The sequence below is a fragment of the Crocuta crocuta genome, unplaced genomic scaffold (genome assembly GCF_008692635.1).
Source record: "Crocuta crocuta isolate KB4526 unplaced genomic scaffold, BGI_CrCroc_1.0 scaffold32, whole genome shotgun sequence".
Classification (NCBI taxonomy): Eukaryota; Metazoa; Chordata; class Mammalia; order Carnivora; family Hyaenidae; genus Crocuta; species Crocuta crocuta.
In genome coordinates this window covers 7,055,553-7,081,393 of record NW_027529424.1, presented here as the reverse complement: position 1 = coordinate 7,081,393, position 25,841 = coordinate 7,055,553, and the positions used below count along the sequence as shown (strand labels likewise).

Here is a 25,841-nt window from a genome sequence, read left to right as displayed (position 1 = left end):
AAGAACAGCCAATCCAGCCCAGCAACTCTCTCTCCAGCTGCGTAGCCTCCGGCACTTATTTCTTTCTTGAGCTTAGTTTTGCTTACTTAGAATCCCAGGGTTTGCAATAGATTAGTTCTGGGTTCTCTTCAGGAACAAAGATTCTGGGGCTGTATGACTCGATGCAAAGGTTATGCCTCTGTCTTCAGGAATTGTTACCATTTGTTCAGTACTCCCTATTTTCCCTGAGGTGATTTCTTAAAAATGTTTGTTTATTTTTAGAGAGACTGTGTGAGCAAGGGAGGAGTAGAGAGAGAGGGAGACAGAGAATCTGAACCAGGCTTCGCACTGAGAGTGCAGAGCCCAATGTGGGGCTTGAATCCACGCACCGTGAGATCATGACCTGAGCTGAAGTCGGATGCTTAACTGACTGAGACCCCAGGCGCCCCTATTTTTTAAAAATTTATTTGCTTAACTTAAGTAAGCTGGAGGCCCAACACGGGGTTCGAACTCATAGCCCCAAGATCAAGAGCCACACTCTTTACAGGCACCCCCGAAAGCCATCAGTTTAGTTCTTCCGTCTAAAACCCAGATTTAACCCTGGATCCTGGTGTTAGACCAGAGCCCGTGTTTGTATCCGGCCTTGGGGGACAGGGTGGGAGGGTGCAGTCTTTTATCAAAACGGGGCCACATCTTGGGAGATGATGCAACGAGCTCTATTACCCCCTCCGCTGCCTGTGTGAGGTTTTGTTAGTCCTGCAGTTAAGGTCAGGCAAAGGCTTCCTTCACACAGTGAAGACTGTGTGTCCCTTCAGGGGGGCCCGAGCTTCCGAACAGAATCCCGGGACAAAACAGGCTTCCCGGAGCCTTGGTCGGTGGGGGCTGGTGTAGCCCTATGGCCCCAGGAGGTGACCGCCTGCAGGTGTTAGCTTTCTCATGCTAGAAGGGGCTATTTCTTGTGTCTGCTCTGACAGTGGTTGTTGAGTTAAATGCATCATTTCCCGAGTCTAAAATCTGGGTACAACAGGCTTTCTATGTGGGATGGTTCTAGGGGAAGAGACACAGCTATGCTGGAAGTACCTGGACATTTGCTGGAGGACTTACCCGAGTTTTTTGTTGTTGTTGTTTAATTGAGATACAGACATATAACATTATATTCGTTTCAGTTGTACGACATGGTGATTGGATATTTATATACATTGGAAAGGGATCACTGAAAAAGTCTAGTCACTGCCAACTTTTTTTTTTTCAGTTTATTTCTAAGAAATAAATGAGAAAGTTTATTTCTAAGATATTAAAGTCATTCTCAGGGCGCCTGGATGGCTCGGTCAGTTAAGCATCTCTTTCTTGATCTCGGCTCAGGTCATGATCTCGTGGTCTGCGGGATCGCGGCCCTGCCTCAGGCTCTGTGCTGACAGTGTGGAGCCTGCTTAGGATTCTCTCTCTCCCTGTTCCTCTGCCCCTCCCCAGCTTGCACTCTTTCTCTCTCAAAATAAACATTAAAAAAAAGGCAAGCTATTCTAGTTAGAAAAATACATTAATCTTTGTCATATTCCCCTCCCCACTGTTTGAGTATAGAATAAAATAAAAGAATTGTTGAATCATTGTTGAAGAGTGAATGAAGGAACTGGTGAATAAAAGGGATAGATGAATGAATGAATATCTGTGGAATGAGATCGATCTTGCAAGTGGTGGTCCAGAGGCATTGAGTTTGTCCCGATTCTCAGTGTGGTGGCATTTGACCCATTTCTACTATATTCACACCACTGACTACGGTACTTTAACCTCTGACCAACCCAGGGCAAGTCAAGGATCTCCTACTCACTTGGCCCAAGTTCACGATGATGCTTGTAAAACACACACCAGGATGGAACGGTAGAGATACAAGTGGGGGCGTGTTTTATTTCTTTCAAGCTTCCTGGCATGGCTTTCCCGAGGTCCTGGCCCGAGTTTCTTTTATCCCTGGTCACGTAGCCCAGTAAGCTTTATCATAATTGTATTCAGGAGATTTCTCCTGTACTCCGAGAGTCCCTTACTATGTTTCTTTCTTTCTTTTTTTTAATGTTTTATTTATTTCTAGGAGAGAGAGAGGGAGACAGCATGAGCAGGGGAGGGTCAGAGAGAGAGGGAGTCACAGACTGAAACAGGCTCCAGGCTCTGAGCCGGCAGTCAGCACAGAGCCTGACGCGGGGCCCGAACCCACGAACCGCGAGATCATGACCTAAGCGAAAGTCGGATGCTAACCGACAGGCGCCCCCCTTACTATGTTTCTAATTCTTCTCCAAATGGGAGTGTTCAACTAATCACCAGCGGAGAAGTAGACTACCCATGCGGGGGGTAGAATTTAATTCTGTATCTGTCTTAAAATTCTCATTCGACATAGGAAATGACTCCTGTGACTCCTATGGTATGAACGACATTAAGAAAGAGCGAGATCATGTGTTCAGGACACATATATATATGAAAGAGGATCTGATCCAAATTGTAGACTAAAGCTTTTGGACTGTAGGAATTGGACCCCATTAGAGGTGGTCAGTTAACACTTTTGTGTAAATGAATAAACGATAAAATTTTAGATAACGCCTGCCTTTGGTGTTTTAACTGGCCATCCTGACTCCTTAATATTTAAACATTTAAATACTTTAAAATTTGTGTTTATTTTGGGGACCCTTGGGTGGCTCAGTTGGTTAAGTTTGTCCGACTTCAGCTCAGGTCATAATCTCACGGTTTGTGGGTTCGAGCCCCGTGTCGGGCTCTGTGCTGACAGCTCAGAGCCTGGGGCCTGCTTTGGACACTATGTCTCCTTCTCTCTCTGCTCCTCCCCTGCTTGTGCTGTCTCTCTCTCTCTCTGTCAAGAGTAAATAAACATTAAAAAAGAGAGAGAGAGAGAACAAGAAAAGACAGAGCAAACAGGAGAAAGGGCAGTGCGGGCGTCAGGATGAGTGTGTAGGAAGGGTGGACACAGGGAAGAGTTTGGGGCACTTGGGCAGCAGAGAGCCTGGGTGGCTGGATCACAGAAGACAAGGGTGGGGGTGGGGGGAATAGAAGGCAACAGAAGACCAGAGAAGCAACGAGGGACATCTAGGGGGGCACCTTGTGGGCCAGGAATGAATGTGAGTTTTATTCTAAGTGTGGGGAGATGTCATGGAGGGCTTTGCACGGGGGCTCCACCTCCTCTACTTCATATTAAAGTGATTCCAGAGTGCTCCGTGGCTGCCGTGTGGAGATCGGACTGGAGAAGGACAGGCATAGGAGCAGGAAGGCCACCCAGGATGGGTGGGGGTGGCGCCATGACTGAGTGTGGGTGACACAGCGGCTGGGCAGTGGAGACGTGCTCGGAAGAACGGAGTCGGGGTCCAGACTCTGTGACGGAGTCTTTGTAGATGCCTGCACAGATGAGATACACCAGTAACCTGACTGGAATCCAGGTTTAGAGTAATAAAAACAGGGGCACCTTTGTGGCTCAGTCGGTTGAACGTCCAACTTCGGCTCAGGTCATGATCTTGTGGTTTGTGAGTTCGAGCCCCACATCGGGCTCTGTGCTGACAGCTAGGAGCCTGGAGCCTCCTTCAGGGTTTGTGTCTCCCTCTCTGGCCCTCCCTGCCTCTCTCTCTCTCTCTCTTTCTCTCTCTGTCTCTCTCTGTCTCATCTCTATCTCTATTTCTATCTCAAAAATAAACATTAAACAAATTTGAAAAATTTAGAATAACAAAAACAGTCATTAGTGCATTAAGATTCTCCTTTTCTTCTTCTTTCGAAGACCCTTCTCCTCTTATTCATCTGGAAAACTCCAAACTACCCTTCATCGCTAGCTCATCACATTCTCTTGTGGTGATTTCTCTTATCCCAGAATGTCTGCTGCTGTCACATCACTTCCAGCACTGGGCGTAATTGAAAGAATTTTTAAAATTCAGTTTGTTTATTATTATTATTGTTATTATTATTTCTTACTGTTGTGATTTTGTCATCTAAACTGTATCTGCTATGTAGAGAGCCTGGTTTAGCAATGATTACCGTGAAGAATAATTGCTGATTCATTTCTGGCAATGAATGTTTATCTCTACAAACATTTTAAATATGGGTAAGTTTTGTTACATACACATTCTTATGTCCTTGATTATTTTGAGTGGAGGCTGTACTGCGGTGCACATTATTATTTTAAACATTATTATAAAGGTTCTAAACATTAGTTTTAAAAGTCTACCATAGGATTCTTGGGGAACAGTGTTCTATTATTCTTTCTGCAGAATTTATTTAAAAAGAATGCCCGGATTAAGGTTAAGAAATGGGATCCTGGGTAATAGCAAAGGTGGGACCTAGGAATTTACGGTTTGTAATGATGGCTCCTTGTAGACTTTCTGCTGTTATCTTGGATATCCCTCAGTGCTCACTTCAAGCCCCGTGTTCTCCACAAAGCCTTCCTGTTCAGTGGCTAATATTCCACCGAAATCTGTTGAGCTGTAGAACTGGGTCTGGGAATGTGGCTGCCTGATCAGCAGCTGCACTGCCCAGGTGCCATGGACGGCCATCGAAGTTCTGCCCCTTGGAAAATAATTGGAAGTCAAGCAGCGCACCCCTCTCAGGCTTCAGCCTTAGACTACTGCACATGTGTTCTTTATACTCTTTTCCCTTTGGACTAGAGCACTGAGTAGCTCATGACCAGCTCTGACCGCTCAGATGAAGAGAGTCCCCTCCAGCATTGCAGAGAAACAACATGGAAGGAACTGGGTCCACGAGTGGCCACTTACAGTAGAGCAGGTCACCTACCTGGGCGCCGGGTGATCACGTGAGGGAGACCTAAGTCTCTCTGTTATTGAAACCACTGCGTTATCGATTTTTTTTTTCAGAGTAGCTAAGCCTTTAATTCTGTCTATATAAGCCCTGGGACTTGAAGTGGAATGCTATTGCAACAAAAATCTAAAATATGTGTCATTGAATGTGGTGGTGGTAGAGCAGATATCATAGTCTGGAAAGCTCTGTTCTAGCGTATGAGACAATTAGATGAATGAATCCATGTTCTAATCTTCATTTTGATCAATGCTTGCCTCTGTTGAACTGTCATACGTTTGATTTGAATCTTACTTAGTTCTCTATGTGCTTAGTCAGCATGTTGAAGGAGTACTTAGTGTGTCTTAATAATAATCCATTTGCATATTGTTTTATAGTTTACAAGGTACTTTTACATTTCTCTTAGAAAATTTTTATTTTTTTCATTATTTTATTATTATTTTTTAATGGTTTATTTATTTCTGAGAGAGAGAGAGACAGAGACAGAGACAGTGTGAGCAGGAGAGGGTCAGAGAGAGAGGGAGACACAGAATCCGAAACAGGCTCCAGGCTCTGAGCTGGCTGTTAGCACAGAGCCCAACGCGGAGCCCCAACCCACGAACCGTGAGATCATGACCTGAGCCAAAGTCAGATGCTTAACTGACTGAGCCACCCAGGCGCCCCTAGAAAAATTTTAAATATTTATTTATTTTAAATGTGCGCATGTGCATGCGAGAGAGAGAGAGAGAGCACACAAGTAGGGGAGGGGCAGATAGAGAAGGGAGGGAGAGAATCCCAAGCAGGCTCTGCACTGTCAGCATAGGCCAACATGGACCTGATCCCATGAACTGGGACATCATGACCTGAGCTGAAATTAAGGGTCAGACATTTAACCGACTGAGCCACCCAGGACTGTCCCAAAGTGCTTTTATATTTCTTGGTGCATTTACTCTTCTCAAAAATAACGAGATGTTGGGATTTATTTATCTAGTCAACATTTATTAGGTGTCTTTTTTGTGCCCTACAATGGCCTGAGTTTGTAGATAACTTATCAGCCTGGGGCTTTTGTCTTAAAAATGATTTCGCTTAAGGACAAATTAGAAGGACAAATAGGAGTCTCAGGTGAGGGGCACCTGGGTGGCTCAGTCGGTTAAGTGTCCGACTTCGGCTCAGGTCATGATCTCACGGTTTGTGGGTTCAGGTCCCGTGTCGGGCTCTGTGCTGACAGCACGCTCAGAGCCTGGAGCCTGTTTCAGATTCTGTATCTCCCTCTCTTTCTGACCTCCCCTGCTCACACTGTCTCTTTCTCTCTCTCTCAGAAATAAATAAAACATATAAAAATAAAAAAAATAAAAATAAAAAACAAAAAAGGAGTCTCAGGTGAAAATCACAGTCATGACACAATCACGGTAACCATCATGGCTACTTTTGCATCTACTCTCTCCGACCTGGTGCATTAAAGCTCTATTTATTGGACTAGCACTTCTCTATTCAAATGGCAAACTATCCAGAATCTCTCGAGGTTTGTAAAGTGTATTTATAAAATAATTCAGGGAATAATAATTTTTATTTATATATTTCCATCCATTAATTTTAACCCTGAAGTAAAAAACAGATTATGTTGATTGCATCCAGTGGGGCTGTAAGTCAATCTGTCGATGGTGAGTTCATCATATTCTGAGAGCATAGAAGGTAAGTGCTTTTGGCGGTAGACGTTGTAGACCAGTACCAACCTGAGAGAGACTGGACGGGGCCCCTGAACAGAGGTTGGATTACACTGTTTCTTAGAGTACCTAATATAGCACTTTTGTTTTTATCATGTTATGACTCAAAGGCTGATGGATGATTTGATTTCTTCAGGGTCACTTTGCCCAGACAAAGAAGCAGAGGCTTGAAGACAGGCAGTGAGGGTGAGAGCAAAATAAAATATATAACAGAGGAGGAAGAATCACCGGGCGGAGAGGAAAGGGGCAGGGTGGGTGGTGGGAGGGAAAGAACATGATGGGGCCTGAGCCGGGTAAAGGATAATTAGAAGGACTCGGGGCCTGTGGGGAGAAAGGAATAAAAGAAAACAAAACAGAAAAAGGAGAAGAGTTAGAGACAGTAGCTTTAGCCCAAATCAAAGTGTGGAAAGAAGAATGAGAACAAAATGAGAGATTCTTTTGGGGCTAGGTCCCTTTTAAGTGGAGTTTGAAAATGCATCGATGTTGAGACACTGAGATTTAATTTTTTTAAATGCTTATTTATTTTTGAGAGAGAGAGAGACAGAGAGACAGAGAGACAGAGAGAGCACGAGCAGGGAAGGGGCAGAGAGAGAGGGAGACACAGAATCCGAAGCAGGCCCTGGGCTCTGAGCTGTCAGCACAGAGCACGACGCAGGGCTCAAACACACAAACCTTGCGATCATGACCTGAGCCGAAGTTGGACGCTTAATCAACTGAGCCACCCAGGTGCCCCAAGGTACTGAGATTTAAAAGACAGGGAATTGGGGCTCTGGGGTGGCTCAGCTGAATATTCGACTCTTGGTCTCAGTTCAGATCATGATCTCAGGGTTGTGAGTTCGAGCCCCAAGCTGGGTGTGCAGGCTACTTTAAAAAAAGGAGAGGCAGGGCAACAAAGGGGAAGTGAAGTGGTCGCCTGAGACGTCTGCTTCCCTCTGTCAGCTCAGCACAAGGGGCCCTTGAGCGTGAAGCCTTGGGCTTGACTTCTGTCTACAAAGCGTCCCCCAGATCATCACTATGGTTTCAATTGGTTTTGAAGTGTGACTGAAAGAATTCTTTTGTTTTACTTCAGGCCGGCAGGTTTGCACTGTAACTATATCTGCTTTTCTACATCTCTGGTTGACACTGGGTTGACCTCTGCTTACCTCATTCTTGCTAAAAAGAAACATATCTAGTACCATCCACCTTTGTGATAAGAGCACAAGAAAACAAACAGTGGAAAGGCCCTTTAGAAGCAGATGACCTAGTCTTCCCCGTAAGAGCCACGCTACTAGAGAAGAGCCCAGGGACGGTCCGCTGTAGCTCTGTCACGAGAAGGGGGGACATAGTGTTTGAGCTCAGGGGCTGAGAGCTTTGTTCTGGGCACAGTTCTAAGCTTACCCTGACAAGGGCTTGCTGTGTGTGGTAAGTTCAATGAATAAATAAGGTGAAATGTGATTTCTTAGCCTGTGATTCTGTTTCCACCCATAATTTCCATGCCCAGCTGAGGATCAGTGGCCTCAGGCAGATAGGCCACGTCATTAGAAAGAGCCTCCAGGGATATCCAGTTGACAGTTCTGTCTTCTCCTTGAATAATTAACCTTCTTCTCCACCTCCATCTTCCTTCTCTTGGTTTGACACAAACTACCCGAAGGTCACCAAAGCCCTCTAGGTTGTTCTAGGAATAGGATTTTGGGCCACCTCGGTGATGTGAGGCTAAAATACAGTCTGTGCCAGCGAAATATCAGGCACCCAGCATATTTTTGAGAAGCGCTAGTGACTGATGATTTTCCTTGTCTCTCACTTGCACAAATACCGTTGTCTTCAGTCAGGGAGAAGAGGAGATAAAAAAACAACTTTGAGTTTGGGAAATAAATCCTATTTAATTTATGTAATTGTTTTAACGTATGTGTCATAATGAATTAACTGACACATTGACGGAGTTGAAAGACTTTTGAAGATGGTTTTGGGTCTAGAAAGCCAAGTCTGAGGATTAGTGAATGTGTTGGAGGAAATAACGGTCAAGGAAGGAAATTAGAAATGACTGCAAATACGCAGAAGGGGGCTCCAGAAATGCGGATTTCTGAAAGTAGGTGAAATCCAAGGATTTGAAGGAGTGGAAAGCCTCCCACGAGGGAAGTCTTCCAGATGTCATTTCCATTTCATACCTTCACTTCTGTGCCGTCTTCTCTGTGAGCAGGCTTTCTCAGGTGATCTCACCCAGATGCATGGCTTCCTGGTGCCCATGACCCAAGGTCCTTGAGCCCCAGCTTTGGCCTCTCCCCCATCCACCAGGCTTCTTCAGCCACTTTCTGATAGTTCTCCTTGGGTAGCTAAAAGGCATCTCAAAATTAGCATTTAAAAAACATCTCTTTGGGTTTCACCTTCCTTGCAACTTTCTCTGCCCCTTCTCTCCAATGAACCGCCTACCATTTTTGACCGTATCGGCATTCCTGTCTTCAAAGGTGATGCCTGCTTCCAATTTACCATCAATTCTGTTGGCTCAACTTTTAAAATATCCATCCATTTCTTCCCCTTGTTCCTGCTTCACTCTGATGTGAGTATATCAGATGTTGCTTTACTAAAATATTTGTCTCCCTAATTTTTGTCCCCTTTTCACTCTCGTTCATTCCCACATAACAGGGAAATGACACTAAAACATTGGGGCGCCTGGCTGGCTCAGTTGGTTAAGGGTCCAACTCTTGAGTTTGGCTCAGGTCATGATCTCACAATTGTTGAGATGGAGCCCCACATTGAGCTCTGTGCTGACACTGTGGAGCCTGCTTGGGATTCTCTCTCTCTCCCTCTCTCTCTGCCCCTCCTCCACTTTTGCACGCACGTGGTCTCTCTCTCTCTCAAAATAAATAAATAAATAAATAAATAAATAAATAAATAAATAAATATTTAAAAACTCATAAATCAGAATCCATCATTCCTATTTGAAACCCACCCAAGATACTGAGCCCAATGACCGTGTGCTTGGAATAAATCTCCAAACTCATACAATGACCCATGGGTCACTAAAGTGATTCAGCCACCTCTTCATCCTCATTTCCCGCACTCCTGGTCACTTCTTAGACTGCTGCATTCGTTAGCACATTCAACAGATATTTACTGGAGCACGTTCTGTGTGCTCAGAGCTTTGGCACTGGGGATGGGCTAGAGAACAAAGCACAAAAGAATTCCTGCACGCTCACAGTTTCCATTTGAGAGGGAAGGTGGGCGCTAAGGTATACACCCAAAAAGTCAAGCTAGGAAGCGACAAGTGCTATGGAAAGAGCTGCATAGGGCAATGGAAGGCTGCGGAGGTGTTCTGGTAGGCTAAGGTCAAAGGTGAAACTTGGGCAAAGAGTTGAAATCGGTGAGGGAAGTAGCCAAAGCAGGTGTTTGGGAGAAGCGTTCTGGGAGGGACAGGATCTAGAATAAAGGTCCTAACGGAGGAGTGTGAGTGCTATGTTATGGAATCTGCAAAAAGGCCCGTGGTCCAGAGGGTTCGGTGTGACTTGCTTCGCATTTATTAAGGATCTCTCTGGCTGCCATGTTGAGAATGGACTGTCGAGGGGCAAGGAGGGGTGTGGGAAGAGCTCTGCAGGTACTGCAACGCTAGGCAGTGGCTAGGGTGAGTAAGGGATGCCCCACCGTGGCCCCCCTCAGTGGAAGTACTTGAGGAAAGACTCACAGAGGGCCACGTAAATGGCCCTGGGACTGAATGCCACTCTGAATTTTGCAGTACCCCTGCAGACCTTCGTCAGCCTCATTCTAGCTCTTTGCCATAATCTGAATCTGCGTTGTTCATGCCGGACGTGGTGAGAAAAGATCACATTCTAAGCTTATTGAGAAAGTTAAGTCACGGTTTCTTGCCTGATCACGTGAGGTGGGGGAGGGAAGGAGAAGTATCCCAGGATGACGCCCAGGGTTTTGGCGTGAGCAAGGATGGAGGTGCCATGATTTGGGGTGCAACCCTACCAAGAAAAAACTTTGTCATCAGCACAGCACTTCATCTGAGGGTCCGGAATGAATCCCAGGACAGTCTGTAGTGACCCGAGGCCATCAGGATTCAGTCCCGAGCACAGCCAGGAATGAGAATCCAGTGCTTTATTAACTCCTTTTTAAAAAAAAATCTAGCCTTGGATATTACCTACAATAAGCATTATTATGAACATTAGAAGAAAAGACTCCCGTTAATGCAGCGCAGTGGAATGGTAAGAAACCTGGCCTTCGACTCAGAAATCTGACTTCAAATCCTGTTTCGAATGCTTCAAACTGTGTGATCTTAAGTAAGTTACTTGACTTCTCTGGTTCTCCTTATCTAAAAAAAGAATGATAGCTATCTTACATGGAATTATAGGAATTAAAAAAAGGTGAGATATGTATTAATATGCTTGGAAGATAATAGAGGCTCAAAGGTTACTTAAGTGATATTCTAATTGACTTAAAAGATTCCAAATGTTCTCACTTGTATAAAAGAGTTTCCTAAACATACAAATCCCCAATGTAATTCATTTCAATTCTATTAAAGGAGATGCCTTTTGAGTTGATTAGAGGGTTTTTAGCTGCAAATGAAAGAACACTCAGTTAAAATAGATTTCAACAAAGAGGAAACATTATCTTATATAAGAAGAGATGCCATTTAGGGTGATGGTATGGTTTCTTTGATACATTCTTCGGCCCAGTGTCTTTCTGCATTTGTATTCCACTGACCATAGGGTGCTGACTTCATCTTTGGGTTCTGCGTCTCGTGGTCCCAGGATAGCTGCTTTTTGGTTCTGCAGATCCCACTTGCAGGTAGCCTGAGGCACCCCAGGGAGAAAGACCCCTCCTGAAAAGTTCCTATCAGACTTTGTGTATGTCTCTCGGCCAGAGTTTCATTACATAGCTGACACCAAGCCTGTTGCTGGCAAAGGGGATTGCATTTGGCATTGATATCTTGGATTCAGCAACTTTCTCCCCAGAGTTGGGGAGGGGCCCATTTTCCACAAGCGTATGACCCCTGGTGCTTTGAACAAAAATAGTGTTCTGTTAGCAAGGAAGAAAGGCGGGGGAGGGGGAGGAAATGGTTGTGGTGTAGGTAACCAACAGCGTTTTTCACACCATCCTCATCTTCTCTGAAGGGAGGAGGGAGTCAGTGGTTATTGCCAAACTCAGATCAAGAATATGGCACGATGGCGAAGACATTGGAAATTACAGTTGTGTGGCCTTTATGCTCGGGCATTGACCATGCTTTCTTTTTTCAGTGTCATTGGTGACATGGCCAAAATACGTCATGAGCACAAGGCAACAGCAATCTTAGAGAAATCGCTTTGATGAGTCTTCTGGCTTTGTTTTTATTTGGCTGGGTTTTTTAGACCAGTCCATTTGTCATGTGGATTGGACTGAAGGGACATAAAATTAGATCTTTACCCAAGGAAGGAGAGAAATTTTAATATATAGAGAGGGAACTAAAGAGCAAGTAGACACTCAGGATACCAATCCAGTAGAAGGAGGACTTAAAAGATTAGTTTTCAGAGTAACCAGAGTGGACAAAATGCTCATCAGTCTGCGATTTTCCTCTTACCTGGTGTCATTTTCTTTACTTCTAATATTAGCCCCTTATTCCTTAGTGTCACTTCATTTTATATCTGAAGAATAGCTTGTGTTTAATTCGTTTGATGTTCTTTTAATAGTGTTTTAATCACTGTATATGATCATGCAATGCCCCGAGCACATTGGCTGGAAAATGGTTTATAAATAAAATTATTGTTATTATTGTTATCTTTATCTCTCCTAACAATACTCATTATATTAAGATTATATCTAGGCTAGAAATAGTTCAACATATGTGATTATATGTAATCAGTCTATTTTTTCTGCTTTTTTTTTTAACACTGCTCTTGCACTCAGCTTTGTTCTTATCGCTAAACAAAATATTGCTTATAAGTTGTAAGTAACTGCGATTTGCTTTGAACAGTAATTCTTAACAGGTTTCAACAAGAGTCTGTTCCTGGTAGGACTGGGATCCAAGGAAACTCCTCGTTCCCAATGGACATGTATTGATGCTGGGTGTAGCTGTACGTGGAGATTGAACTTGTACTTGGAGCCCAGAATCCTGAGTGTTTCCAGAGGCTAAAACTATGATTGATAAAAATATCAGAAAAGCCAATATTAGCTTGATAATGGAAACGACTCATACTTGTTAGTACCGTCTGCACACGGACTAGGCTGTACTTGGCTGTGAATTCCCTACCATTGTCAGGGATCTAGTGGATTGTCTATCACGCCACTGATTTGGGATGTTGAGAAAAGAACTCGTATGTTCAATAGAAGATACTGTTCAGTGGCCTCCCAAGCAGATTCCCTTCCTCAGACTCTGCGTGCCTCAGTTTCTCTCTGTGAGTTGAGTAACAACGCTGACCGTAGGACCACCCGTCCAGGGCCCTTCAAGGCCATAATGCAGTGCGCTTTCTCATCAGCACATTTTGAAATGTTACAAAGAATATTATGATGCTTATCAGTGTTAAACAAGGAGTAATAGATGTCTGGAGGTGGCAGCTGGCTGGTTTTGGGGGAGGTTCAAGTGCAGATCAAGGTTTACGTATCTGATTCTCTATGTGGGTCAAAGTGTCTCCCTCTTCTCTGTGTATATTAACCAGTCTATATTATATAACATTTTCGTAAGTGGGAAGTTATAGTAGTTAAAGGTATTACTGTGAAGGCCACCACCTGCGCTTCTTCACCTGATGGGTGATTTTGCCAAAGCAGGTGTCTGTTGGCATCAGAACTGGCCAGATAGGAGCATCAACCATGCAAATGCATCCTGTTAGTCAAAGAGGCACAGATGCAACCAGGCAGCAGCCCACCGAGAACGGTGCAGCAGTAAGAGGTGTTATGTTGAGGGCGAAATCTGAGGCCCAAATGGGAAATCTGAGATCACTTTGCCAGACTCTGGGGAAGGACAGAGATGATGGTGACATTTGAGAGGACCATCATCAATTAAGCAACCGAAGAAACAAAACCAAAAAAAAAATGAAAAGTGTATTTTTGGTTGTGAAGTTTCCAACCCAGCTCAAGTCCAGCTTTTCCCATGAACTCTTCCTGGGCCATGCCTTCCAGCGTTGAGACCTCTGAGTTCTAGATGGTCTAGGAAACCCATGTGGTCCTGAAGTATTTATTTGATTGCTATTAAACTATTGCAGTCTTAGAAGGGAGCTAGCTGTCAAAACCTTTAAAAAAATCAACAAGTAATTTTTTTTGCAGCTATTTATTTTTTGATACAGTTTTTTTTTTAATGTTTTATTTATTTCTAGGAGAGAGAGAGAGAGAGACAGCGTGAGCAGGGGAGGGTCAGAGAAAGAGGGAGTCACAGACTCTGAAACAGGCTCCAGGCTCCGAGCTGGCTGTCAGCACAGAGCCCGATGCAGGGCTCGAACCCACGAACTGCAAGATCATGACCTAAGCGAAAGTCGGACGGACGCTTAACCGACTAAGCCACCCAGGCGCCCCTGCAGTTATTTTTTTTGTAATCATCAAATTCTAGAAAGGATTTTATGTATCTGTCTATATGCATATATTTTTAAAATTCGTTTTGTTTTAGGAGCGCCTGGGTGGTTCTGTTGGTTAAGTGTCGGACTCATGGTTTCGGCTCAGGTCATGGTCTCAGGGTGTGTGAGACTGAGCTCCGCCTTGGGCTCCGCGCTGATGGTGCAGAGCCTGCTTGGGATTCTTGCTCTCGCTTTGTTTCTGTCCCTTTCCCACTTGTTCTCCCTCCCTCCCTCTCTTTCTCCCTCAAAAATAAATAAATAAACTTAAAAACTGTTTTAGGGGCCCTGGGTAGCTTAGTCGGTTAAGCGTCCGACATCAGCTCAGGTCATGATGAATCGGTTCGTGGGTTCGAGCCCTGCATCGGGGTCTGTGCTGACAGCTAGCTCAGAGCCTGGAGCCTGTTTCAGAGTCTGTATCTCCCTCTCTCTCTGACCCTCCCCTGCTCACGCTGTCTCTCTCTCTTAGAAATAAATAAATTAAAAAAAAAAAAAACTGTTTTAAAAATGAAATTCGTTTTGTTTTTAAGTCAAAGTAAATGCCTTCTGGACCTCTCTCTCTGTAATTTTTTAACCATACCTCTACTACTCTTGTTTGAGTTTGCTCACTCCTACGAGATGCGGTCTGTTAAAGCAGACAAGCCCCTGCGTCCTAATCCCTCGTGCCGGCAGTTTTCTCTGCAAGGCCACCGTCGCCTGGGGTAGCTGGCTCTAGGCAGACTCACGGTAGACCAGATGCCCACCTTCTTTTTGTGGCTCTACCTTTTTCAAGTGTATCTGGAAGAAGGCAGTTGCTGAGTTCTGCTGCTCAGTGTGTTTGAGGTCATGCCAGGTATTATCCTTGTTCTCACGAAGAGTGTAAGTGTGCAAACAGGGGGGGGCTTAGCACCAGGCAGCACAGAGCTGCTGACACGCAGGAGCTGTGAGATGCCCCTTTGGCAGGGATGCAGTATGAAGCACCCACCTTCTCAACTTGGACCAGCCATGAACAAAGAGGCCACAGGATGGGTGCTGACCCACCCTGGTAAAGGGCTTCCTCCCTGTAGTTCCATTCCCTCAAGTTGTTATTCTTCTCCTGCCTGATAGATGGGGAAGCATGGGTGGTGGACAAAAAAACAAAGAAACACACACACACACACACACACATACACACAAATGAACAAACAAACAAATCCCAAACCCTTCATTAGTCCAACACTGTTGCATGGCTCCTGGAACTTCTCAGATTTGGTCTGTCACCTGTCACTTAACTCCTGAATGTCAGACCAAAGGAGGAACCACAAGCCAGGTCCGCTCCCAGCCCGGCTACCTTATGTCCCAGGAGCCACGAGAAACGAACAGCTTCATTTCTTCTGACTGAAGACTATTTGCTGTAAAATTCTTGCCTCTGACCGGGTCGAGCAGTGACAACGTCAGGGTAGAAGCGTCAAGGAAGAATGGTCAGATGCAAGTTTTTAAACGCTGCTCTCCCTTAGTGTTTAGGGCGCCCCACACATTTGTTAGGCCTGCGGAAGTTCCTTTTTTTTCAGTCCAGTGGATTTTCTCTTACGTATCTAATTTTTATTTTTGAGTTCTTTTTGAATTCAGATGATTCGATGTTTCTTTTTCACTGTTGAGCAAAATTAAGCTAAAGGTTTCGTGTATCTATATTGAAAAAGACTTTCCCTTTGCCACCTAGTTCTGTGCTACTTTCTAGAATAATTACAAATCTTTGGTTTTGTGAAGAATGATGTGAGTCGATTTATCCTAAATTTGATAAATTCCTTTTCTGAATAGTTTCCTTCTCATAATTTCTTTCCTGAAAGTTGTCCTGGAGCTATAAGCTATAACTTATTTATTTATTTGTTTGTTTATTTATTCCGTTAGGTAAGTAAAGCTGGGCCAGTTTAATCTTTCAGGGGCCTTCAAGGGGCTTTGAAATTATCCCACTTACTAACTTTGAAAATTGAAAATAATGCTAATGGACATTCCCTGGTTTGCAAAGCAAGCAAATTAATTGGTAGTTATTGAAATTATTACTTGTCATTAAACTTTTAATTTCCTTAAAATGGTTAGGTATAACATAAAAACTTGTTAATTCTAATATTTAGCTAAGTGTACAGTTTATTAGATTTTCTTGTTAGTGTTTTCTATATCATAGTTTAATTTTCTGTAAGTGTGTTCCTTTTTTAGTTTTAATTCTACTTGGGCACCTAGGTGGCTCAGTCTGTTAAGCATCCAACTTTGGCTCAGGTCGTGATCTCGCAGTTCATGAGTTCAAGCCCTACGTCGGGCTCTTTTCTGACAGCTCAGAGCCTGGAGCCTGCTTCAGAATCGGGATCTACCTCTCTCTCTGCCCCTCCCCTACTTGTGCTCTGTCTCTCTTCTCTCTCTCTAAAATATAAATAGCCATTAAAAATTTTAATTCTAGCTGCATGCTATATCTCTGTGTACTCACTACCGCAGCAAGCTCTGGGCTGGCCATGTGGTAGGCGGCCAACACGTTTGTCGGTGGGCTCATTGACAACAGTGTCCAGAGAAAGAAGTTGCGGCATATATTCGGAACATCTGCTTTCTGCCATTGGTGATTAACTGCTGGTCTTTTTATTTGAGCAGCTCGTGAAGATCCTGATGTGACCATCCTAGACAGGATGACAGAAGATTTTTAACACTGGAACATTCCTTTGTGGAGTTTTAAAAACTTCAAGTAAATCTTTTATAGGATAAAGTAGAGACTTGAACTTTCATTCCGTTCTCTAGGGCAGTGTCTCAACCTTGGCAAAATCACCCTTTGGGCCAGATCATTCGTGGTTGTGGAGGGCAGCCTGTGCGCTGGAGGAATTTCTCCCTGTGTTCTATTCTCCAGGTGCCAATAGCAGCTGTGACAACCAGAAATGTTTCCAGATGTTGCCAAATGTCCCCCTTGGGGAGTGGGGGGCGGACCATGATCACCCTGCTTGGGAACTACCCTTCAGGAACAGAGTCTACACTGGAAGCGTTGAGATGTAAAGGGCCAGCCGGAAGCCCCTAGATTCGTGCTGTCTGCACGGAATCTTTCTGGCCTTGGGGGGAGGCAATCCCAGGCTGCGTGGATCTTAATCCGACGCGATGGGGTGGAAGTAACAGCAATGGATGAAGGTGTCGCTGTGTTCTCCCTGCTCTCCTGCCTCTGTCTTCCTGGAGGAGGAATAGTCAGGGCTCTGTGCTGAGCGTCGCCAAGACTTGCCTGGTGTAAAAGCTGTTTTCCCAGAGCTGGGCTCGCTGCCTGAACTCTGGCTTCCACGGATCAGGCTGCTTTGTCCAGAGCTCACACTTGGTGTCCCTTCTATGACGCTTCTATGGGAAAGCATCATTTTTCCTCCTGGGGACCCTTCAAGAAGAAGCAACAGATGCAGCTTCAAAGCAACATTCAGAAGTTCTCTTCTCTCTGCCTGCCAAAGTCTACTTTCCTTCTTCCCTCTGGTCCCCAAGTCCTAGAGTGGCAGGTGACCGTTTAACCCGGGGAAAGATGACACCTCTCATCAGCGGGACACTGGACCAGACCACGTTGCTGAGCCCCTGCCGTGGGGGTAGAGGAGGAAGTGTTAAGGGTGCAGCTGAAATTCTGAAGAGCTGCCGATCAGAGGCACATTCGCCGAAACTTCCCACTGACCCAGATACTCTGCTATCTTGAAAGCTTTATCTTCTCAGACAATGTTGACTAACAGCTTTTCTTTTATTCTGCCTCCTGTTTTAAAAGAATAACAAATAAGCTTAATTCTTCACCAAATCTTCAGCAAATGTCTTTTAATCCAACGCAATGGTAGTTATTTTAAGAAGGCTGGCAGAGGACTGTGGCGGTTTTCTATTTTTCGGTCTGGGCTTTTTTGTTGTTGTTGTTGTGTTTTTTTCCCTCATACAGAAGCACTCAATCACATTTAACCTTGGCTTGCACCCAGCCACATTGACTTTGCTTGCACAGAACTGATATAACTGCCTTCAGCTCTTCTATTCTCTTTTCTGTCTTCCTACTAAGCCTTACAGTTTAAATAACAGATTAAAACACTCCCCGCACACACAGAGGAGATTCATAGATACCACGGATCTTTGCTCCCTATAACTTCGAGGATTGGATTCCACACCCAGGCTGGGTCTGTCGGAGACAGAGAGAGGCTGATGGAAGCACCACGCTTGAATGGAGGGAGAGTGCGCCTGGGGAAACCACCTGATGCTTGAATGGAATGGCCCTCGGAGGGGACTCCTTGGGCAGCCAGAGAGAGAGACGCGCTCCCGGGGTCAAAGGGATTGGGGCATTCCTTGCCCCGCAGAGGTGCTGGCGACTCTGTTCTCCAGAGATAAGAGCAATCTAGAGATTCTTCATCTATGTTACCGAAGGGACGGGCTCTCTGCATACCTCCCGTGGGGCCCCCTCTGGTTATTATCTGCCCTGTAAGACTGGAGTTTTGAACCGGTTCTCCAATGCTCTGGTGGCCCCGAGATTATTTTTCTCACCCCTCGGCCCCACCCGACTTCTTTTAAACAAGTTTTTTTAATTAGAAAAACATCTTGGGTTTAGAGAGAAATTGAAAAGATAATGCAGGGTTCTGGTCTACCCCTCCCCCAGATCCCCCAGTTGACATCTTATGTTACTTTGGAACCGCCCCCACCTCATTTTAAGAGCTCATTTTCCTTTCCACTTGGAAGGAAACCACAGAATTGCCTACTAATACTAGTAATGATTAGGATCCATAGGATACATTCGTGTTTTACCAGTTGTTTGACAACGTCTGACTGGGGTTTGTTCTGTTCTTCATTTTAAGAGGCAAAAGTTTGTACTCAGACCTATTGTCAGGTGGGCAAACTGTGACATACGAGACCGAGCTGGCTTTACTAATGAAGTGTGGGCAGGGGGAGATCAGACCTCAGTCACTCCTGCCAAATCCTGGGGTCCACGGATGAGGCCATCTCTACAATCCAAAAATCTTAGCAATTTCCTCCTGGGTGATCGGAGCCATTTTATTTCAGATTGCCTTCTTTTGCGTCAAATGGACATCGCTAAGGCGAGTAAATGATTGGACGTAATTCATAGAGTTCCTGTCCATAAAATGATTTAAAAGACTTGTTACAGAAAGAAGCCATGAGAGGTGGGTAAAGCTTGGGCTGATGTCTGGTGCACAGTAGTTATAAATAACATTGCTTTATCAAGATCTATTTCTGGATGTGGGAGAATAAATAATGAAGCCTCTAGAGAATGCTGAGTGGCAGATTTATTTTGCTAACAAAATAAAGTGATTATAGAGAATTAGGAAAGACTGAGCTGGGAAGGCCTCCCTGCCATGGATAGACTCCAAGGAGGTCAATGTTCTGTTTGTCTTCTTGAAGGTGCAGAAATAAGGGCACGGATGAGGGACAGCAGTTATCAAGGAGCTGTCCTCTTTCACTAATAGTGCATTTTTGGACAAGGAGAGAATGGTTCACAGGAAGCATTTGGTTCACAGCCATGTCCATTTCCAATCTGAGTCCACTCTCCATTTCAGATGGAGGTCTTAAATATGGGACACTTGTGTGTAGGTGTTTGCTTATGTGCACCTTGTGGAGGTACATGCCCTCCCCTCCCTCTCCCTCTTCCTCTTCCATCTTTCCAATCCCAGGGCCCCGCCTCTGAAAGATCTTGCTTCTGCACCTAGGACAAACCCCGGATGAAATAAGAGAACTCTGCTAAGGAGGAAAGATGAAATTGTGGACTTTCTCCATTACCCTTGGATTATAGTTAATAAAATGATTCTTTTAATCCCTGAAAGGAGGTTTAAATCAATAGCAATAGAAACTAACCATGTGGCCCCTGGTCATAAACCTTGTCTCACCCCAGGAGAAGAGTGGGAACCAGTGTACTATAGACTTTTGTGCTTTTCAGAGGAAGACAAAACAGAAAACTTAGCTTGTCATTCTTCTCAAGGAGCTTTCACTGGGAAATACATCTGGACAGAACATTCTCGTTTCATGTGTAATGAGATCATTACACAGATCTTAGGTTCTGTAGGAATCCAGGTAGAAGCAAGTTGAGATGGTAGCTAAATGTGGCTCAACTCAAAATGAAATTGGGGATCAGACAGTGACATGTGAATGAGGGCTGTTAACTGAAATGGAGACACTAATCTCTACAGTGAATGTTTATCAGAGTGGATCAGACTGATCTTCAGTTGGGTGAAAGGTACCCTGTCTCTACCAGGTCTCCATTTCAGTTACTGCTGTGTGAAGTAAGGGCCACAGTCTAACGCTGCCTCTCTGTTTTAGCCCTCCATGGGGCTCTCCAATGCCTCTCCTATTTAATCGTTCTGTGATTGCCCGTCTTCGGGGCCACGCGTGTTCCCTGACATCATGGCGGCCGGCCGGGTCTTTCCGTCCGGGTCATTGTGGTTATCATCACACTGCAGTTTGAATACTGGTGTTACTGGTTAGCCTGGGATAAACTGCGAGTGTTGTAACTCTAATGAAGACTCACGTCTCAGCTTGCTAGGTGGTGGGTAGCGGGGTTGCTTAACACAGCACTTCAGTTCAAAGTGAAGGCGAGAGGGAGTGGAGATTGTAGATCATAGATCACAGAGCAGATGCGAACCCAGAAATGCCAGCGTTCCCCACTTTGCAGAGCAAACTTGCAGGCACACGAATTATCGATGGGACTCACCAACATGTGTGCAGGGAAAGTGAAGCCGACAGAGCCATTGGAGGACTCCAGCCAGCTCATAAGAAGCTTATAACTCCTTGGCAATTTGTTTAACTTGGGAGTTATTGCAAAGTCAGAAAGGTATTGGGCCCCAGGGATATTGGCAAGGTTGCTGGGAGTCTCCCACTGTGAAAAGCAAGCTTTGCTAATGGGATTTTTTTTTTCTTCAGGTGTTCAGTGTTGAGTTTTTCAGGCCAAGACTTCTGGAAAAAGCAACATTAATCACCTTGGCATGTTAGGTTAATGGGACTGGTGGTTACAAAGACTCCCCTATTCTAGTATGTTCTACTAAGATCTTCCCATTTAGAGGATCAGATTCATTTATTCATTTATGTGTCAGTAAACAAATATTGGGGGAGGTCTTGCGTGTGCCAGAGGCTGTACCAAATATCTGAAGACAGATCTTTCTTCTCTGGTCCCTGACCTTGTGTCCTGTGTGCCGACCTTCTACTTCTGTGCCCTCACGTTCCCTGTTTCTTTTCTCAACTCCTGATTCTGGAATTCTGATTTGAAAGGTATGGAGAAGATCTTTCCAAAGAGAAAGAGGTTGAAATTATTCGTGGCTTATGTATTTATTCATTTAAAACATATTCGTTAAGAACCTAGGATAGGAATAGGTAATTGGGGCAGACTTTCTACAAAGGAAAATTTGCCTTATCCGCATTCCACAAAATAAGCTGTTTTTTTTTTTTTAATATTTTTATTTATTTCTAGGAGAGAGAGAGACACAGCGTGAGCAGGGGAGGGTCAGAGAGAGAGGGAGATACAGACTCTGAAATAGGCTCCAGGCCCTGAGCTGGCAGTCAGCACAGAGCCCGACGCGGGGCTCGAACCCACGAACCGCGAGATCATGACCTAAGCGAAAGTCGGACGCTTAACCGACTAAGCCACCCAGGCGCCCCAAGCTGTTTTTTTTTTTAGAGAGAGAGAGGGCGCAAGTGAGCATGGGCAGGGAAAGAATGAGAGAGGGAGGGAGAGAGAAGGAGAGGGAGAGCAAGGGCGAGCGAGTGAGAGAGAGGGAGAGAGAGTGAGGGAGAGAGAAGTGGGGCTCACGGGGACTAGTGTTCTACCTGAAGTGGGTCTGCAGCTCACCAGAAGTGGGGCTCAACCCCACCCGACGCGGGGTTCTAACTTACTGACTATGAGATCATGACCTGAGCCAAAGTCAGATGCTTAACGGCTGAGCCCCTCGGGTGCCCCACAAAATAAGCTTTCTTAGGCTGAATTTCTTGGACATTACAGAAATAATAATTGATTGCTGTGCATATCCTGGGGTCCAAGAGACATCTGAATTTGTGGGATTCATACTTTAGGGTGAAGAAAAAATTCAGGAGAGTCACTCTTTTATGCTTCTGGACTAGGAGGTTAGATGGGGGCAATGCCTCTGATTTGGGGGGGTTCCCAGGGACCAAACACACTTTCCCCCTATTTTCACCACTTTCTCTGTATCCAGTCACTAGTTGAGTCCCTGTGACTTCATGTCTACAATGTTTTGCATATGTGTCTTTTTTTGTTTTCTTTTCAACTGCTGATTGCTTCTGTCCAGACTTTTTATTGCTTTTGCATATATATCATTACAGTAGCATTCAGGTCAAAGATCTCCTTATCTCCAAACTTTCCCAGCTCTGGATCATTTCCCACACCGCTGCTGGACTTTTTTGCTGCATTAGATCAGCCCTCTCCTTCAAAACAATACTATTGCCTCTTGAGCTAAGAGGAGCATCCCAGCAGAGCATCAAATACTGCATCTAAACAAGCCTGGTTGTTCAGAATGTGGACTCTGGGGGCCCCTGGGTGGTGCAGTCAGTTAAGCATCTGAATCTTGATAGGGGCTCAGGTTATGATCTCACGGTTTGTGAGATTGAGCCCTGTGTTGGGCTCTGCACTGACAGCATGGAGCCTGCTTGGGATTCCTTCTTTCCTCTCCCCTGCTCACGCCCTCTCTCACACTCCCTCTAAATAAATAAATAGACTTCAAAAAAAAAAAAAAAGAATGTGGACTTTGAAATCAGAAACACCTGTGTTAACATCCCAGCGGGGCCTACTGAGCTTCAGCGTTACCCTCTGAAAAATGGGGATGACACCCATACTTCAGTGAGTGGGAAAGGACACTTGGGGGCTCGTATGCCCTGAAGCCTTCTTCTTCTTCTTTCTTTTTTCTGATTCCTCTACAAGCAAACGTTTTCCTCCTTTTAATCGGCACCTTGTTTGCATCTGTCTCAATGCTCTCTGCTTTGTGCTGGGCTTGTAGTCAGTGCCTCACTGTCCCTCCTTCGCCTTCCACCCCCCCGCCCCAATCTGGCTGTGGACTCCTCAATGGCAAATTCACCTTTGCCTGTCTTCTCCTAGTGCAGTCTGCAGCGGAGGATTCTGGGAGTCGGCTTGTTCATTTGCCAAAGGTTGGCGTGGACTCCTCTGTGGCTGGTTGAGGTACGGCCATCCACGATTGCAGCTGTTTTTGTACATAAATGTTTGCCACAGTGCAGCTTAGGGTTTTTAGAGGCAAGGCGGTGGCTTGTTTGCCTTTGTATCTCTGGCACACAGATGCTCAATACACAGGAAAGAGTCAGTAAATATTAGCTGAATGGAATCTGCAGGGGTTAAATGACAGACTTATTGCATTGTACATCCTGATTCCCAGGCTATGACCTTTTCAGGGCTCCAGGCTGGTTCACTTCCTCAGCCTACATTCTTCATTCTGGACGCCTGAGAAAAATGCCGGCTGATAACGGGGTAGTTAAAAGGACTCTTGGGGCGCCTGGGTGGCTCAGTCGGTTAAGCATCTGGCTTTTGGGTTCGGGTCAGGTCATGATCTCCCAGTTTCATGAGTTCGAGCCCCCTGTTGGGCTCTGTGCTGAGAGCACAGCCCAGAGCCGACTTGGGAGCCTCTCTCTCTCTGCCCTTCCCTCGTTTGTGCTGTCTCTGTCTCTCTCAAAATAAATAAACTTAAAATAAACTAGAAGGACAGAAAAGCTCTGAGCAGGAGAAATCACTTATCCCTGGCAGGAAAAAAAAACAACAAAAACCCAACAACAACAAGAAAAAAAAAGTGATTACATTGATTACATTGGTAGGTGGCAAAAGCCACATGACACATATACAGGTGTACCAACAGTCTCTCCTTCCTCAATATCAGCTCTGCGGTACTTGAGAGGCGAGGAAACTGGGTCCCATTGCCATATCCTGAGCGGAGTGGTTAGAATCGCTGGCAGGGTTAATAAAGGCTGTTGAAGTTAAACTTCCGTTAGTGGTTAACTCCCTCCTCTCTTCAGGTTCCTGTGAGACCCCTGACAGATGCTGTGAGCTGCAAACGTGTCCAAGCTCTTTAATTCTGTGCATGGTGTCTACACTCGGGGGTAAGGCGGAGGGCTGAGGGGAGAGCCAAGTTCACGAGGAGATGGTTTCGCAGTTCTGTACAACTCAGAGCTCCTCCGGGCGTGTGAATGAGGCTGGCCCCCGAATGAGAAATGCCAAGTACGGACCCGACATAGGAATTCACAGCACTCGAAGCAGGAACCAGTGAATGAACCCGAGGGGGGAACAGACTCACACTTTCAGCTGTCGCTTTGCCCGAGTCCGTCGTCGTCCCAGATGGTACGTTTTCTGGGTCTTGGCATCCGTGAAGTGATGGAGACCCTTCACGTCCAAGGCTCCTTCCTAAACTCCGCAGGCCAGGCCACATTAGCAGTCCTTGCCAGAGACACACAATTGTGGGAGGGAATTCTGTTTGGCGCTGCGGTCAAGTGTTGCCAAACGATATTCCTAAAAGTTTTCAAAAGTCTGCAGTGGGATTACAGGGCTCGCAGAAGCCCCTGCCAGGCCTCGGACACAGTGGGTGGGAGGCAAGAAAGACCTAGGTTTGAATAAAGGTCAGTTGTTTTCCCGATGAAGGACGTTGAGGGACGTCAGTGAGGTAGTCACCAAGGACCCCTGCTGGAGACACCCCCTTTGAAGCTTTCTTATCAGTAAGATAAGGTCGTGGGTACTTTTCTTACTGGGCAACTGTGAAAAAATGTTTTATGTACTGGATTTGTCGGGATTCTCCCGAGAAACGGAACCAAGTGAGGGGGTGTGGGGGTGTGTGTGTGTAGAGAGATTCATTTTCAGGCACTGGTGCAGGTAGCCGTAGGCGCCGGCCAGCCTGCACTTTGCGGGCACGGCAACCAGGCAGAGCCCCTACTCTGTGGTCCTGGGGCGCAGTTCCTTCTTCTCAGGGGGGAAGCTCAGTCTTTGTTCGTAAGGCTTTCGACTGATTGGGTGAGGCCCACCCACATCGTGGAGGATAATCTGCTGTACTCAAAGTCTGCTGATTTAAATTACATGTAAAAAAAAGAGAGGTGGGGAGACAGAGACAGAAACAGAGAGAGAGAGAGAGAGAAACACAGAGAGAGAACATAAGGAGCCAGAGGGAATGAGAGCTCTCGGGGGCCCCTGCGTCTGGCTCAGGCATTTTCACACACAGTATATTTAATGGGTAATTTTATGCGTCAGTTTACTAGACTGTGGAACCCGCTGTTTGGTCACACAGCCTAGACCATCTCTGCGTCTTTCTGTCAGTCTGCCTGCCTCTCTCCTTCCCTCCCTCTTCTCTTTTCTCTGTCTCCCTCTCCCCATCATATTAGTTTCTTCTATTATTTTGGTTTCACTTTCCTGACCGTGGTCACCATTTTCTGCCTCCTTGTTGCCTGCTGACTTTGCCTTTTGTGCTGGCCTCCTTTCCACCCAGGCTGACCACAGCCAGACCTTCCCTGCGTCCTGCAAAACACACTCCCAGAGCGCCCCGCTGTCACCGGGACAGCCCCGACGCTCGGTCCTCAGCTTCCCGGTGCTTCTCCTCTGGCCCGGAGCTCAGCGTCGTGACGAGTCTGCAGTCTTGGGTGTGGTTTTGGGGGGGGGTCTCCCCTTCTTGAGATGGGTGACCACCCAGCCTCAGAGCGCAGCCCAATCCCAGATCAGACTCTTGACGGCTGCCATCCTGCTTGGCCCACGGCGGCAGGCTGTGTAGCTCACGGGTTCAAGTGCGCAGAGGGGCAGTCCACGTGACCAGGGCCATGGCGTCGTTCAGGGTCACGGGGTGGTGGGGTGTGCTGGGGGCCCCCCAGTGACACTTGCAGATCACATACGCAGTGAGACCCTGTGCTGCCAGCGGGGGGAGTGAGTCTTCAAAACAGCAGCAGCCTGCACAGTACTGAGCGATAC

The 25,841-nt window shown here is 45.7% G+C and overlaps 1 long non-coding RNA gene across 2 annotated transcripts in view; it reads left to right on the top strand.

The window, feature by feature from the left end:
* Positions 1 to 19,563, top strand: part of LOC144226999 (uncharacterized) — a 33,039-nt gene extending 13,476 nt beyond the window's left edge. The window contains exons 1-3 of one of the 2 annotated variants that reach the window (XR_013333808.1): positions 15,002 to 15,399; positions 15,827 to 15,959; positions 16,556 to 19,563. This is a non-coding gene — a long non-coding RNA (uncharacterized LOC144226999). Of the gene's footprint in view, positions 1 to 15,001; positions 15,400 to 15,826; positions 15,960 to 16,555 lie in introns of those variants that run through there. The other variant, XR_013333807.1, reaches the window with a different exon arrangement.
* The last annotated feature ends 6,278 nt before the right edge of the window (positions 19,564 to 25,841 follow it).